The sequence below is a fragment of the Saccopteryx bilineata genome, chromosome 5 (assembly GCF_036850765.1).
Source record: "Saccopteryx bilineata isolate mSacBil1 chromosome 5, mSacBil1_pri_phased_curated, whole genome shotgun sequence".
Lineage (NCBI taxonomy): Eukaryota > Metazoa > Chordata > Mammalia > Chiroptera > Emballonuridae > Saccopteryx > Saccopteryx bilineata.
In genome coordinates this window covers 248379784-248395671 of record NC_089494.1, presented here as the reverse complement: position 1 = coordinate 248395671, position 15888 = coordinate 248379784, and the positions used below count along the sequence as shown (strand labels likewise).

The 15888-nt window shown below is 42.1% G+C and overlaps 1 protein-coding gene across 2 annotated transcripts in view; it reads left to right on the top strand.

Moving 5' to 3' along the window:
* RBPJ (recombination signal binding protein for immunoglobulin kappa J region) overlaps positions 1 to 15888 on the top strand; it is a 219135-nt gene that overhangs the window by 69511 nt on the left and 133736 nt on the right. The window lies entirely within an intron of this gene.

Genomic DNA, 15888 nt, shown 5'->3' with positions numbered 1-15888 from the left:
TACTTCTATTTTACAGGTGAAGAAATAGAGTCATAAAGAGGTTGAGTCATGCTTGAGTCTAAACTCAAATACATACCCTTAAACCAATATATATGCTGCTTCTCTATGCTGTGCTACCTACTTATTAGTATTTACTTCCCAGCACCAAACTGTTAGGAAACATAATAAATAGCCACCTTGAGCTTCTTCTCGCTGCATTTATCTATCTTCTCAATATTAGCTGGTCGTAAAGAGATTTAAAAATAGAGGAACCAAAAATAGAAAAAAATAAAAGGGCCATCTGCAACACGAATAATGTGGGCAATCCAGACTTTTATCACACCAATAATGCTAACCTTCAACAGATTATGACTATGGCCCATGAAAGTATGCTTTCTGCATGTGGTGTCCTGGTGTAAAAGCATAATCTATAAATTACTATGTGAGCTAGAGTCTTTCTGCAAGAAGGAACAGAGACGAGCTCATGCTATGTCAGTGAGTGGGGAATTTCATTTGAAGAATATATGGAGGCGTGAGGAAGCAGAAGATGGTCTCAGTGGCTGCACAGCCAGGCCTCGTGGCGCATCATTCACTTCTCTCACAGTATTAGTGCTAGTCATTCAACAACAGTTCTAGTTGTCCACCGTAGTCATCCCTTGACTTCCGTGCTTGTCTCCTGCCTCTCCACCTGCTCACTACTAATTGCTATTTCTTTGTTCTTCTTTCCTACCTCTCTCTTCTGCCTCTGCTCTGGGTCTTTCTTCTGCCTCTATTTATCACCTATGTTTTTTACTTTTGTAGGGCTCACATCCAATTCCATGAGAAAGAGGATCTGATGAGGTGTATGGGTAAATCTACTGGTGCACAGAGTAGATGGTGCTCCCATTGGGCAGAGCATTCACATAAGGCATCTCAAAGTATATAGATAGCTGCCTCACCCAACCCTCAAGGGAAATACGTTCCGGGTCCATGAACCACAGCCAAGCTGGCAGAATCATGTAGAACACAACATGAACCTATGCATTTAGAAGAGAACTTTGAGCATGACAGGTACTTTTTATGGCTTGTCTGGTACAATTACAAATCTGCTTTCAGATACTAAGGGTGCTAATCAGGACAAAAGCTCTTGGCTCAAAGAAAACTTATTAATTTTAAGGGTAGAAACAAAAAAATAGAGGGTTGTTGCTTACTGTTCTTGCATTATAAACTTTAGCTAGAGTTCCATTTTAGCTGTGGCATACTCAGAATTGGATATCATAAACTTTTTAAATGTTCTTTATCCCCAACTCTTACCTCTTGAATCTGTAGTGGAAAACTTTAGTTATCTGTGTGTTCTTTTGTAACCCAGGAGCTCTGACAAATATGACATTTTTAAATGGCCAAACAATGGAAGTTTCTGAAGTTGTTTTGTTGATGGTGTTGACTTACAAGGAGATGGAAAGAATGGTACCTCGCCAGTTGCAGATCATTTTGTATTTTTTGATGTGCTTCTTTTTGAAATGTGGCTCTCTTACTCCTTCCCACTTCCCTGGGGCCCCAACTCTGCCTAATGATAAAATGCAAATCCTTCACAGCCCGCCCCTCAGGGCTCTTCTCCTTTCCCAAGATGCCAACTTGGTTTTGTGAATCAACCTCTAACCCTGTTTTCTCTGAACTCCCCACCTGCTCACTGCTTATGCTGTTTATGCATGACACCTCTTGCTGGAATTACTTTGAGGAAATCATACATTTTAACCTATTTGTAGTAAACTCCTCATGGGAAGAGAAAATGGCCAATGTCTTTTCCCCCTGAACCACTGAAAACAGCATCTTGCATGTAAATGGTATAAAAATATAGGAGAGGAGGATGCATGAGGAAGGGTGTGCTTGTTCCCGCTTTATAAATGAGGAAGTTAAAACACACCATTTGGGAACTGAGGGAAATGTTGCATTAACTTATGGTGTCCCTAAACCAAGGTCCCGAAGCAAAGAAAGAAACTATTTAAAAGCAGAAGAGGAAATTGGCCAAGAGTTAAGTGAGCAGGAAAAGAAAGAGAAGAGACAGGAAAAGAAAAATGCATCAACTGATGGCTGAGATGATGGATATGCAGGAAAGAGGAGGGGATTTTTTTAAAAAAAAAAGAGGGAGGAGGTAGGAAATAAAGGCAGAAGAAAAATCCAGACAAGCAGTTTTATAATCTCTTGAAGAAAATGTTTTATGTCAACCAGAGGAGCTAATTTAGGCTTTGGGAAGTAGAGAAGAAATGAGGAAGGCTCTATCCCATGGTCAAAGGTAAGAGAACTGAGAAAAGTAAAAAGAAGATAAAGGGGAAGAAGGGAGGGAAGTGGTTGGTCCTTTTTTGGTAATTAAAGTTATTCCAAACAAAATCAGTTTTTGACAACTTTGCAAAATCTGGGGGGGAAAAGAAAACTGCAATGAAAGGAACTAAAGACTCCAGATTGTACTTTGCTTGCTACAATGAAATATTTTACTTCAAAGTTACTTCCACCTTTTTTTTTCTCTAATGATAACGTAGACCCTGCAATATCAAAGGTTATATCAGGACCAGGAGTGCGACCAGATACGCAATGTTTTGAATCAGAAATTTCACGCACTTTGGATAATTGTAGGCAAAACTGCTAAAGAATGAGTTTAAATTCTCTGCCATAATGTAAGAACATTTCCACCATCTTAAACCAGAACTTTCCAATGACTATCTCAATGGCAAATGTCTCATGACCATCCTAAATTGGTTCCTACAATGCAAAATTATCAGAGAAAGATTAGTTCTAATTTTATTTAAATTGGAATCAAAAGATAGATGTGTCACAATGTTTTTCCCCTAGCTTTTAGGATCCCTTTCTCAGCTAGCTTCCTCTTACTACCCTGTCTGCTACTCTTGAATGGTTTTTGTTTTGTTTTGTTTGAAGAATTCTCTTCCTAGATTCTTCCTTGTGTGGCATTCCTTGGGCGTCCATCTCTGACTTTCTGCTTTTCCGACATCACATCATCTCATTGGATTGTCTGCTCTATTTCTCTTATTTCGATGATTGTTCAGAGGCAGATGACTTCCCGCGCTCTATCATCCTCTTGATCCTTACAGAGCTTTCGAACCGTAACTCCCACAGACTGAACATCTCTAGTGTGGTCCTCAGGCGCCACGAACCTCCCACATCCAAAGCTGATCTTATCTTCCCCCCAGACTTGTTCTTCCCGTCTGCTCTTATGCTGGCATTATCATCCGTCAGGTTTCCAGAACACAATCCTGGAATTTCTCCTTCAGCTACACAGCCAGTCAGTCACCTGGTTCCGCAAAGTCTACCTGTCATGTATTTCTTGAATTGTCCACATGTATCCATTCCAGTCAATTCCTGCTCCTCAGTGCTCTGCAAGGATGTGTCGAATACCCCAGCTTCACTCTTTCATTTTCTTCTGTGCTTCTCTTTTACGAGTATGTTTGGTTTATGGTAAGCTAAGCTGATGTAACAAATAGGCCCAACTATGTCATTAGTCAGCCCTTAGAGGATATTTCCTGCTCACATAACACTCCTGGGCTAGTGTTCAGGTTGTCAATGTAAATTTCTCCACACATTTAGGGGGCCAAGTTCCTCTTGGTTTATTTCTCTGCCAAGCCCCATCCCTTCAAGTAGAAGGGCATCATTGGCTAGACTTTAGTCACATGACCACAATCCTACTGCAAGGGAAGTTAGGAAATATAGTTCACCTGCCTGCCTGGACGAAGAAAGAACAGATTTGGGGAGAAAACAATTTCTGCCACAGTAGCACTCATCACAATCGTCATTTTCCACTTATTTATATTGTACAATTGCATTGTTACTGTCTGTTTCCTCCACCAGATTTTAAGCTCTGTAAAGGAAGATGCATTTTTGTTCCCAATCTAGTCCCAATGAGTCTTAATAAATATGGGTTGAAATTCTTATTAATCTAAATCTCCAGCATGTCTATCCTGGAGCACTGCAGCAGCCTCTTAACTGACTTCCTTGTGCCTTCTCTTTGCCCCTCCATAGTGTGGCCCCTTCACAGGGATCTCCCTCAACTGTCCCTTTGATCCTGCCATTGCTTCTATTTTAAAATTCTTCAATAGCCCTACACTGTACTCAAACTCTTTCTCTTGCCATGGAGTTCCCTTCCTGTTCCTCTTCCCAGCCTTACTCTCATCGCTATTCTCTTTCCACATTCCCTCCTACCACATAGGCACACATGCTCACTCTCTCACACAAATACACACTCACCTTCTCCCTGTCCAGTCTAGCCACACTGAAACACAGACATTCCCCAAAGCACCACGCCCTTCTCCTGGCTAACTGTTCAGTGCTTTTGAATCTCAACTTAGTTTATCACTTTATTAACGATGTCCCTTAATCCTCAAGGTGATGTTGGTATCTTTCCCCTATTCCTCCATGGCGCTCTACCTGCTGTGACAGGTAATTCTGGTTTGCCTGAAGTTATCCAGTCCTTCTCCTCCTGCAGACTCCCTGACACATCTCATTTCCTGTAGTGCTCCCAGCACTTAACACATGGCTTAGCACCTGGTATACATCCTGGAATAGAGGATGGATGGATGGATGAGTCAGTTCAACATCCAAAAAGATCAGGTGTCATTGGTGACATCTGTTGAGAAAGTGGCAGAAACACCACAATTCCCAGGTAAATTATGCTCAAGGTAGAAGTGTTAATTATCAAAAAAGTTTTCCAAGTTTCTTTCCATAATCGAAACCTCTTAACAATCCCTTTATTGCAAAAGTTCCAAAGAAGTGCTTTACTTCACTTCCGTAACATTAATTTTTAAAACTCAGCCTTACACATGGAGTTTCTGATGATGCAAATAGTCAGTGACTTGTCTCTTCTCTCGACTTCAAGGTAGAACAGGAGAAGGGTTGACACAGAAGCCCAACGTTTACTTTACCTGTTTTTACTGGGGCTCATGGAGCTTGATGACTCTCCAAATCCAAGCTGTAAAATACAAGAGGATCTGCCCTGGCCAGGTCCTCAGTTGGTTAGAGCATCGTTCTGATACACCAAGGTTGCGAGTTCGATTGCTAGTCAGAACACACACAAGAATCAACCAATGAATGCATAAATAACTAGAGCAACAAAATGATGTTTTTTTCTCTCCCTCTCTCTCTAAAATCAATTTTAAGAATGCAAAAAGCTATTAGAGGACCTGATCTTCCCCAAGTCCTATTTGCTTGTGTGTGCTCCACAGTCTTGGAGTCCAAAGGGGGTGGAGCTTGGAGTTGGGACAAGGCTTGTCCTGGGTCCAGCCTTCCAGAATGAATACAGTTTAGCAGCCAGAATAACAGACGCCAGTTTAGGAATTTGTCATGGATGCTGCCCAAGGATCATTCCTGGGTTCCTCTCAGTGTACCGGACTAACTGCGGAAGAAAAAAAAAGAAGCAACTGTCTTTGTATGTAAATGTCAGTATTCTATCATCACCTGAGCAAAAACAATAGATTTCTAAGTGCATATTATTGCTAGAGACAAAGGAATGAATTTAATTATGCATTTTCATGACAGGAAATTTGACCATTTCAATATAAGAGTAACAGCTACTTGCAGTAGCCAGAATTGAAAAAAATCTTCCCACCTAATTTATGTGCCCAATTACATCTGACATTCCCAGAATAATAAAGGAATTTTACTAAAGTGTAAGCTTCTAAACCAATGCTTTTACTCCAAGAATCTGACTGAATCTGGACTTCCTAAAACTTGGTAGAGTGCAGTGTGCGCTGGTTGGGTTTTTGCCCTGAGAGAAGTGGGAAGAGAGCTGCATGATTTAGCTTCAGTTTCCCTCTTTTGCTTTATTTTCAGCCCCGTCGGAAAACCGCCCTCTCTGCTTGCCTCACTCCTTTATTTTTCTAAAAAAGTATCCTCTTCTGTATAAGGTTCTGGTCCAAAATAATCAGTATTGGAAGTTGAGCTGTTTTCGCTTCATTGCTGTGGCCTGAGTCATTCTCTCCAGAACCAAGATGCCTAAGGGAAGATACAGAGGAAATGATGTAATTCGCTTTGGTCTCTTTGACACTTCGGGTTTTTTTCTTTGGGCCCAAGCCTTAATGAGTCTTTTCTAATTAGCCAGCAAGGAGTGCAGTGAAGAAGAACGTGCACATTCTTCTCCCTTGTCTTCACTGAAGGCACACACACTTGGCGCTCCCTCAGCCAGTTCAGGTGATTTTGCCAGAATTCCTGCGTAAATCTTCTCGGCGTCCTTGTCAAGCAGCTGGAAGCAAAGGGACTTTTAATGCCTACTTTACAAGTTGGAAACCAACAAGTAGGAAGTGTCTTGTCCAAGGTCATGCAGGACTGCAAGGAGAGGGAGCGGCTGTGGAGGGGGGTTGGGGAGGGTGGGGAGGAGAAGGGGTGGTAAATATCTATCTCCCAATTCCTCTGGTCCATCCCCAAAGCATCGCCCTTTCTGTGCAAACGAGGAAAGCGCAAATCTAAACTTCAAAGATCTGTTTAGAACAGGTTTCATATATTAACTTGATAAATGAGTGTTCAATCTCTTGTACATGTGGACACCATATCATTGTACAAATATTTTGAACAACCTTGCTCTTTTTCTATGATATTTGGCACCTTGGGCTGTTCTCCTGATAAACTGGCAGTCGACAGATACAGGGCTGTAGTTGGGTGGGGGGTGTCGGGGGCCTGGGATGCTGGGACCAGGGTTCGCTCCTGTTCTCCCACTTCAGTTCAGGACACACACGCAGTGGGGGCTGTTCATGGCACTCTCTCAAATACCTGTTCCTCTGAGCCCCCTCACTGAGGCTGCTGGGAGATCGCCCCCTTACAGCTATTTTAGCATATGGCTCTCCCTATGGAAATAATGTATTTAATTAGTCTATCTCCTCAGAAGTCAGGTCCTTAAATTCGGGAGCTGTGTCTAAAATCATTTTTATAACCCCAGCACCTTAAAGTTTAGGTAAAGTTCATGAAATGACTTTCTAAACTAAACTCAGAAAAAAAGGAGAAACAGGTAGGGAGGCAGGGGGAGAATTCAAGGGAAGGAAATGAAGGGGGAGAAAGGGGGAGGGGACTCCCTGTGGGAAGAAAAGAAGAACCAAGTCCCACGGGCATTCCAAGGTACTGTCAGGCAAGGAACACTTAATTTTAAGAAGGATCCAGGCTCTCAAAAGGAAGCGAGTTACTTATAAAGAGCCAATGGAAATATAACACCCTTCTCCACGGTGCATCGTGCCCCCTGCCCCATGCATGTCCCATGTTATATTGAGTGAGACACTTGAAATCATGTCAACATAATAAATAATAAATTAGAAATAAAAAAATTTTAAACAGAGCTAATGGAAAGATTGTACCAAAAAAGAAAGATTCTGGCTAGAGAGTAACGCGGTGTTCCTCAGCATGTGAAATTACTGGTATGGTGGTTAAAAGGCGTATGCCTGGCTCCACCCTGGACTAGGACTCAAGAGAATTTGGAAATGGGAGCTCAGGGATTTTTCAACAAGCACCTCAGGCACTAGAGTTTGAAAAGCATTGCATGTTGCCTTTCTGGGTGCACCTCATCCCCCGTATGCCGCCCAAGTCCAGTTAGTGTGGAGTTTTACAACGAGACCAGGCCTTCTACGTGAAAGCCAGATTCGTCAATTTGGGAAGACCCATCAGACTCCAGCAAATAAATGGTGATGTCCTTTCATTCATTCTGCACAGTGTCATGCCACATACACACACACACCACATGCACAGACATGCATGCATACACACAGGCACACACACACACACACATGTACACATGTTTGCTGTGGATTGCAGGTCTTTGCAGGGCCAGGGCCAGGGCCTTGGGTCACTTGCCTTGTCCCTTGAAATGGCTCCTGACTAGGGAAGCCCTAATCAAGACTGAGTGTAGAAATTCTAATGAGGTGGGGTGGAAGGGGACTGTTTAGAGCAAAAACTCTTGGGACAAAAATTCCTCATATTTCAGACATTTGACTTCTGTCTCTAGATCAAACCAAGAGATACATGGAGAAAAGAGAAAATGAAAGCTTACTTATACTTTCTAAAACTCACTACAGATTTGGTGACAGATGAACTTGCATATTGCCTCCATTTTTTTCCCAAAGTGATTCATTCTTGGTTCCTGAACACCTGCTTCAAAACAGGGCTTTCTTCTCTCTCTGTCCTCCAGGCCTGCCAAGCATGTTTGAAACCAAGAGGTAGGCCGAGTACCAGGGAAGGGGTGGGGGGCTGGAGGGAAGTCCTATTTGATCTACATAATGTATTCATTGTTTGAAGCCGAACGCTGCGCACAAAGCTGCGGTTGGGTTTGCGGTGTGAACCCGGAGCTCTGAGAGCGGGCGTTGCCATGCCCGAGGCGAATGTTTACGCGGCAGAGGCCCAGAACCCTGTTAATACCTTAGGCTTCCCTTCCGTGAAGACAGCATTAAGTTCGGGATTTTCTTTGCCTCCGCGTTTTTCAAAGCAACCCACAAAAAAAGGAAGTCTCAAACAGCAGAATTTACTTCCAACGAAAAATTGGCCCGCGCTCCCCGAGTTTCGTCATTCGTAGGACTCCGTGGTGCTCTCTCCCACTTCCCGCGGGGTTGCCTCAGTCTCTCTCTCTCTCTCTCTCTCTCTCTCTCTCTTTCAGCTCCTAGTCAGTTAATTCACATTTCCTGATTTGGCAAACAGCTCCCCGCCCCACAACCTCCTTTTTCTTGGGTAAAACTTCCTGAGTTGACATTAAAGCGAACTGTTAGCTCACCGGAGAGCTTTAGGAGGAAAACGGCATTTAGATTTAATTACACGGAGCCCCACAGTAGTTACCACTTTATAAAATTCAAGGGCCTTTTTTCCAAGCTCCCTGTGTTGGAAAGCCGGCTGGCTGGTGACCGGGGCGGGGGGCAGCGGACGCCCAGCGGGCCCCCACCCGCTCGGCCGCGGCCAGGGGGTGGCCAGGGGGCAGCCAGGGCCTCCCCGCCCCGCCCCCACCGGGCTGCAGGGAAGGGGGCAGCAGAGGGAACGCGGACTTCCGAGGCCACTCTGAGATCTCAGGAGGCGCGCATGTGTCGCCAGCCCGGGGGAGGCCGTGTCTGTTGATGGTTGTTTACCCAGAGGTGTACACCCTCCTGCAGAAAGGTCTGGAGGAACTGTGCCAGGGAGCTGTTCACACAGGGAGAAGTGGGGAAGTGGGCAGTAGCTTTCATCATGGTGACCGCAGCCTCTCCTGGGGCCCCTTGCAGACACTCTCAGAGCTCGGTACTCCAACTGTCCTTCCAACCCTTCTTGAAAGCTGCGCACAGCCCACAGCCAAGACTCAGCCAACCTCACTGGCACCTTCCCGGGAATCGGTTCCGGGCCACGTTGGCTTTTCATGGCAGTGTTTGCCGCACCTCTGGTTTTGGGGGAAAGAGTTTATTGATCCCTTCTCTGCCACCTATGGGTCTTGGCTCAAATGTTACCCAGTCCTACCCTCTTCTCTGCTTTATTTTTCTCTATAACCCTTGTCACCTCCTAACATGTTTTGTGCGTGCATTACAATTTACTTCTTTGTTTTCTTCTTATCTTCTACTGCTGACCCCACCCCACCCCACACACACCCTCAGCCTGTAGAATAGAACATTTCAGGCTCAGGAATTTGGGATACTTTGTCCATGGAGGTACCCGTAACACCTAGAACAGTGCCTGGTACGTACGAGGTGCTCAATAAGTAATTGTTGAATAATGAATGACTTTGAGAAATTTCTAAAACCAGAAAATGGATATGGGAAGATATAGTTTATTTTATTGATTTGATAGAGAAAGGAGGAGAGAGAGAGAAAAATAGGAACATCAATCTGTTACTGTATGTGCGCTGACTGAAATTGAACCAGCAACTTCTGTGCTTTGGGACCATGCTCTAACCATCTGAGCTATCTGGCCAGGGTGGAAGGTATTGTTTCTGATTAAGGAGAATTTAAAGTGTCAGGGCTGAAGGTGGGAGATTACAATGCCTGGAGCTGGCTACTTTGTCATTTAATGTCTTCAATAAACTAGCAAGTTAGGTGTCATTGTTGATAATTGATAATTGAAGAAGCAGAGGCATGGGAAATTCATATGCATACCCAAAGTCACACAAAGAAAATGTGGCAGACAACCTCAGAATGTCTGATTCTTTAAGTGTGCTCTTTCCACTGTACTGTCGTGGGTTCCCTGACTTCCGTTTGGGGACAAAGCCTGATAATTTGACATCCTAAACTGATTCAGTTAAAATGCCCAGATCTGGATTCAAATCCCAACTCTGCCACTTGTAGGCTGTAACTTGAGGCCAGTCTCTGAATCTATGTGGGTGCCTTTTTCCCAGTGAAGAGAATGAAGAGATAAGATTCTACTTACTCCTCCCAAGGGCTAGGTAGGGTAGGAAGAGAGAATAAGTATTGATAACTCCGGAAGAAGAAATTAAAACCCAGAAAGACTACGTGACTCATATGTGGTTAAAGCAACATGTCAAGTCAGTGGTCTAGAGAAAAACCACCCATGCAGGAGGTGCTTTAACATATCACAATTATCACCTCTTCTCCAAACCACACAGTGTTTATGGCTCAAAGCGATATTAAGCTAGCGTGCTAACTTTGAGCTGTTATAAATTTAAAGCGTCTACTTTTAAAAGTGTCTGATTTAAAGCACTTTCTATAAGGTGACTAAAACACAGTGTTAGCAATTGTGACATGCTTGATGAGCTCTGGGGTCTAGGGGTTCTGCTTGGGCCAGGTTGGCTGGATGTGAGCATCAATGGCTACATGTTCTGGTGATGTTGCATCCCTGAAACAACACAACCCACAGAAGTCTATTAAAATAATCTACGCAGAATCCAAAGTAACCCTGAGCTCTAGGCTTGTACGTACTTGCTTTGTTGTGACACCTTGGAACGCTGTCTCTGATGATTACTTTTCTATTTATTGGTTTGCTGGTTAAATGCTGTATGTGAAACACTTTTGAGTCGTTTAACTGGGAGAAAGACAAGTCTTTGCTTCACCATAACATCAGGCCCACAGCAGTGGCTTTGAGGGTTTGGTGTTTAATTGAGCATATACTGCGTTAAGAAAAAACTTTAAGCAAACTTACAGTTAGGTTTAGTGTCCCTGTATCTTCAGAGAAATGTTGTTTTAGCAACAACAACAAAAAAAAACTCTCTGTTTTCCTTGTGGCAATGGTAGAGCTAAGTAATATCTTCCTTTGTCAGCCTATAAAATCAGTTTAAAAACTATTTTTCCCTTTTGGCTAAACAGTATGTTATCTTTGCTAGCACAGAATCATCAGGCCACATAGTTTTCTATAAGTAAAAGCTAAACTTGTGAAAATTGGGCTCTGACCCCTCTCTGTAAAACTAGCACTCATGAAAAGTCTAGTGTTAATGGAATTCCTTAGTTTATGATTTAGGAATCTCTGTTCCACCCCCTGCGCCACCAGATAAGAACCTCTCTCCTCTGTTGGGGCGAGGACTAGGCTGCAAGCCTGCAGGCTGGCCGTGAAGTCTGAGATCTCTAGTGCACCGCCCTTAAAAGCCAACCTGGCCGAGAGGTAGGTGCCCAAGAAAGTCAGGGCAGCGCCATGGGAAATCTGATTTTGAGGAGAAAGGGGGCTGTTCATCTTTTGGGTGGGATTTCAGACTGTCTAGGATGGTAGTGATGGAGGAAAAGATGGCAAATGTTAGCAGAAGCGAGAGACTTAGTCTGTACTTGTGGGCTCACATTTTTCCCCAAGAGAGGTGTCCTTCTGTTCTTCTTTAGCCCCAAAAGCCCAGAGGAAGGATTTTGCTGGCACAATTAATGCTTTTAAATGTATTGCTTTCCCCCAGAGGTTTCCGTCATGCTTTTAAAGATTAGATTCAGCATCTTTAAAAGTTATTTGTGCGTGATATCTTCATGTTCTTTTTCCTAGTTGTTGGTTATTTTATCTATCTATCTACATACCTACCTATATATTTATCACTTCTTTTTCAAGCTACTAGCTCCTATGATGAATATTTATTGAGTGCTATGTGCTAAGCACTGTATACAGCATTGTGATTGGGAGTGCCAAGCTTTGACATTCTAATCAGGAGCTCTTCAGTGACTCCGCCCCAGACCCCCACTGCTGCCTTTGCTTTTCAGTTACTTTATCACAGATGTTTCCCGTTCCCCTCCAATAGGGTGCTAAAATATAGTTTTTAAAAAGGTAAAATCATGGCTCTTGTAGAAATACAAAATAACATGTGCTCAAGACTTGAACTCATTCATTCCTAAGGGAACCAGAAAGATATGAAAACCAATTCAAAGGACTATGTGAAGAACAAATATATAGACAGGCAATGAGGAATGCTGAAAGAACTTAGTAATACGTAGATGCAAAATTGCCTGGCTGTTTGTCTGTCAAACCTGGCAGTTCTTCATAAATACCACTAAACTGAGCCTGACTGAACAGGAGGTGGGAGGGGATGGTGACCCAAGCCTAGCCGTGAACATGGAGGGGCCACTCACAGAAGACAGGTTTTGCAGAGCAGCCTGTTCTGCAAATGATGTTTGAAATGCTTACGCCAATTCCTGTAGTTGCTTAGACTTGCTTTTCATTTAGGATGATTCTAAGGCCAGACTAGACAAGCGGTGATGAACTTCAGTAAAACCTCCCAGGAAGGTAGCAGGTTTTTGCATGCCACGTTTGAACTTCTCGTTTTCAGGTAGAGAGAACGGAAGGGTTTTTTGTGAGCGCAGTTGAGATTGCACTTCAAGGATTAGAGTCATAAAGAACTGTCAAGACTCCGGATGGCAGGGCCAAAAAGAAAAAGCACTCTTTGGTGGCAGGAGAGTCCCATTTCTTCCCTAGTCTGACCATAGACCGTGGTACCTGTTCAGGTCAGTTAATTCTCTGTGCCCTCCGATCTACCTGGTAGACCCTACTTGTGATGTGCCTGAGGAGCTTTGCAAACATTCAAGTTTTATTTTTTATTGTTTACAAAATGGTTATTAAAAGCAAATGGTTTGATTGTTGTCAGACAAGAAGCCCCCCTCACTGCTTCCTCCTCCCCTCTCCAGTTAGATGAGAGTGGTCCCTGCAGTCAGGGGGAGAGTCTTCCTGGGGGGCTGTGATGCTGGATGAGGAGGGCAGGAGGGGGATGGGAAGTCCCTGCAGTGCGTTCCTGGTCTCAGCATTCCCAGTACTCTGCTCCTACTCTGCTCCCAGCTATTTCTCCTTCGTGAAGTGTACTAGGTGGCTGAGAGCTCACCTGCCTTTCTAATGCGAATCTTCTCAAAAGAGGACAATGAAATAAATTAATTTAAAAAGTGGACTGGAAAACCTTTCTTTAAAAAAGCAAATGGTTTGGGATCATGAAAAAGTTCTGGAAGTGGATACTGGTAATGATTGTACAAACTTGTGAATGGACTGAATGCCACTGAATTGTGTACTTACTGATCAAAATGGTAAATTTTATGTTATATATATATTTTTTTATCACAATAAAAAAGTTTTAAGCAGATGTGCATACACTCTGCTTAAAAAGTTATCTATTAATTTTTTAAAAATTGGCAGCTTCCCATGTGCTATCCAGTTTCTATGTAGGTTTTAAAGAGAACATTTCCCCCATCTTCATTTATTTGAAGGATATCCTGAAATTGAAAGGCGACTTTTTAAAAATTACTACCATATGCAACTACATTTATATCCAAATCAAAATGTTCTTAATATTTACTGAGTAACCAAAACTAAATAGAAAAACCCATTAAATGATGAGGCTGTCACTTTTTTCCATTGGGTCCTATTTCTCAGTGTTTGTGTTAAACAAAAACAGTTACTTGGAATGACATTATATTAAGGAGCTATTTTAATCTTAACATTGGAAAAAAAATTTTTGCAAAAAGTGCCATTTTAATGTTATATTTTACAATACTCTTGAGAGCCCCAGCACTTAGAAAAAGCAGCTTGGAACCACTCTAAATCATCTTAAAATTCCCTCTGACTTGTTTATTATAATTTAAAAATATTTAGTATTTGAAATCAATTTATATTCTGTGGGTTGCTTTAGCAGTCAATGAAAAAAATAATATAAGAAAATGTATATTTATCTTCAGAGTATGCAAATCAAAAAGATAGAATTATTCTGTGCACTCTCCCATTATCTTCAACGGGGTCTACGTAAACAATCAGACACTAGAGTTCTAATTTCTTGACTTCTGGGCAGAAAGAATTACACTAATTTAACAATTCTTAGTCTTGGTCTTGTAAAGTTCTTTTTGAAAACTCTTTTGTTCTAATTTAATCCTCCTTTTCTATCTGAGTTATTCAACTCTTTCAAAGAAAGTGCTTCATCCTTTCCAAATTATCTAGATTCATGCAAACTTCACAGGTCCATGTTTATCTGAGACAATCATAGTTGTATGCAATTCTCAAGGGATTCTTCGAGATGTAAATAATTGCCTGTATCCTTAATCCTCCTTTTTTTTTTTTTGCTAATGTAAATTTTGCCTTTGAATGATCCAAAAGGGACTTTTTCTTTTATTTTTTTTATCTTATTTTTATTAATTTTAATGCAGTGACATTGATAAATCAGGGTACATATGTTCCGAGAAAACATCTCCAGATTATTTTGACCTTTGATTGTGCTGCATACCCCTCACTCAAAGTCAAATCGTCCTCCGTCACCTTCTATCTGTTTTTCTTTGTGACCCTACCCTCCCCCAATTCCCTCCCTCTCCTTCCTCGCCCCCTCCCCACCCTTCCACCCCACTCCCTGTTACCATCACATTCTTGTCCATGTCTCTGAGTCTCATTTTTATGTCCCATCTATGGGCAAAAGGGACTTTTTCTATGAACAGTAGGATCAGGTCACCAAGAGAAATAAATGAACATGTCCCTGACTGTGCATTTATTTCTTCTGGGATAAACTGACACCATGATGTAAAATCCCCACAATACTATGAGATTGCCTTGGATTTTAATTTCCAGTTTAGTATTAAATATGAGAACATAAAAAGAAACTCACCTGAGGAAAAAAAATAAACTGGTGCTCAAGTTTCATGATACAGATCATATTCAAAAACATTCAAGAAATTTAAATTATGACATCTCAAATGAGCTTGATATATTTCATAATAGTTTAATATTATAATAGAAGGAAATATTTAGTTGAGACCAGGAAAATATTGCGCCTTTGTTTAATAATTGCAGACTCCTACTTTTTAATTAAAGATAATAGGGTTTTCTAAAGCAAAAACAATCAGAAGCTACTGATTTTCTCTTCTTTCCTACTGAATACATTTGAACAAGCTTTCTTATTTATTTATTTATTTATTTATTTATTTATTTATTTATTTTAGTGAAAGAGTGAGGAACGGACAGACAGGAAGAGAGAGAGATGAGAAGCATCAATTCTTTGTTGCGGCACCTTAGTTGTTCCTTGATTGCTTTCTCATATGTGCCTTGACCAGGGGGCTCTTGCCAAGCCAGTGAGTGACCCATTGCTCAGGCAGCAACCTTGGACTTAAGCCAACACCCCATGCTCAAGCTGGTGAGCCCACGCTCAAGCCAGATGAGCCTGCACTCAAACCAGTAACCTTGGGGTTTCAAACCTGGGTCCTCAGCATCCCAGACCGACACTCTACCCACCGTGCCACCATCTGGTCAGGTTGAATAAGCTTTCAACACAATAATTTTTGTGATTGGGCACCCAGGAGATTAAGTTAGAGGTAAAGGATATTGGCCAGGTCACCTAATCCCCAAGCCTCCATTTCCTCAAAATATTCAAATTAATCTTTACGTCCCAATTACAGGAGTAAATACGATGATGACTATTGAGAACACCTCTCAAATTCTGAAGTTCTTTTTAATTGCATTTGTTTTATTGTTCTATGTTACACTACCTACAAAATCCAAAAGTTTAACGACCCCCTTCCTGTAATTAAGATTCGTCAGCCCTGGACTTCCTACTTAGTGGAA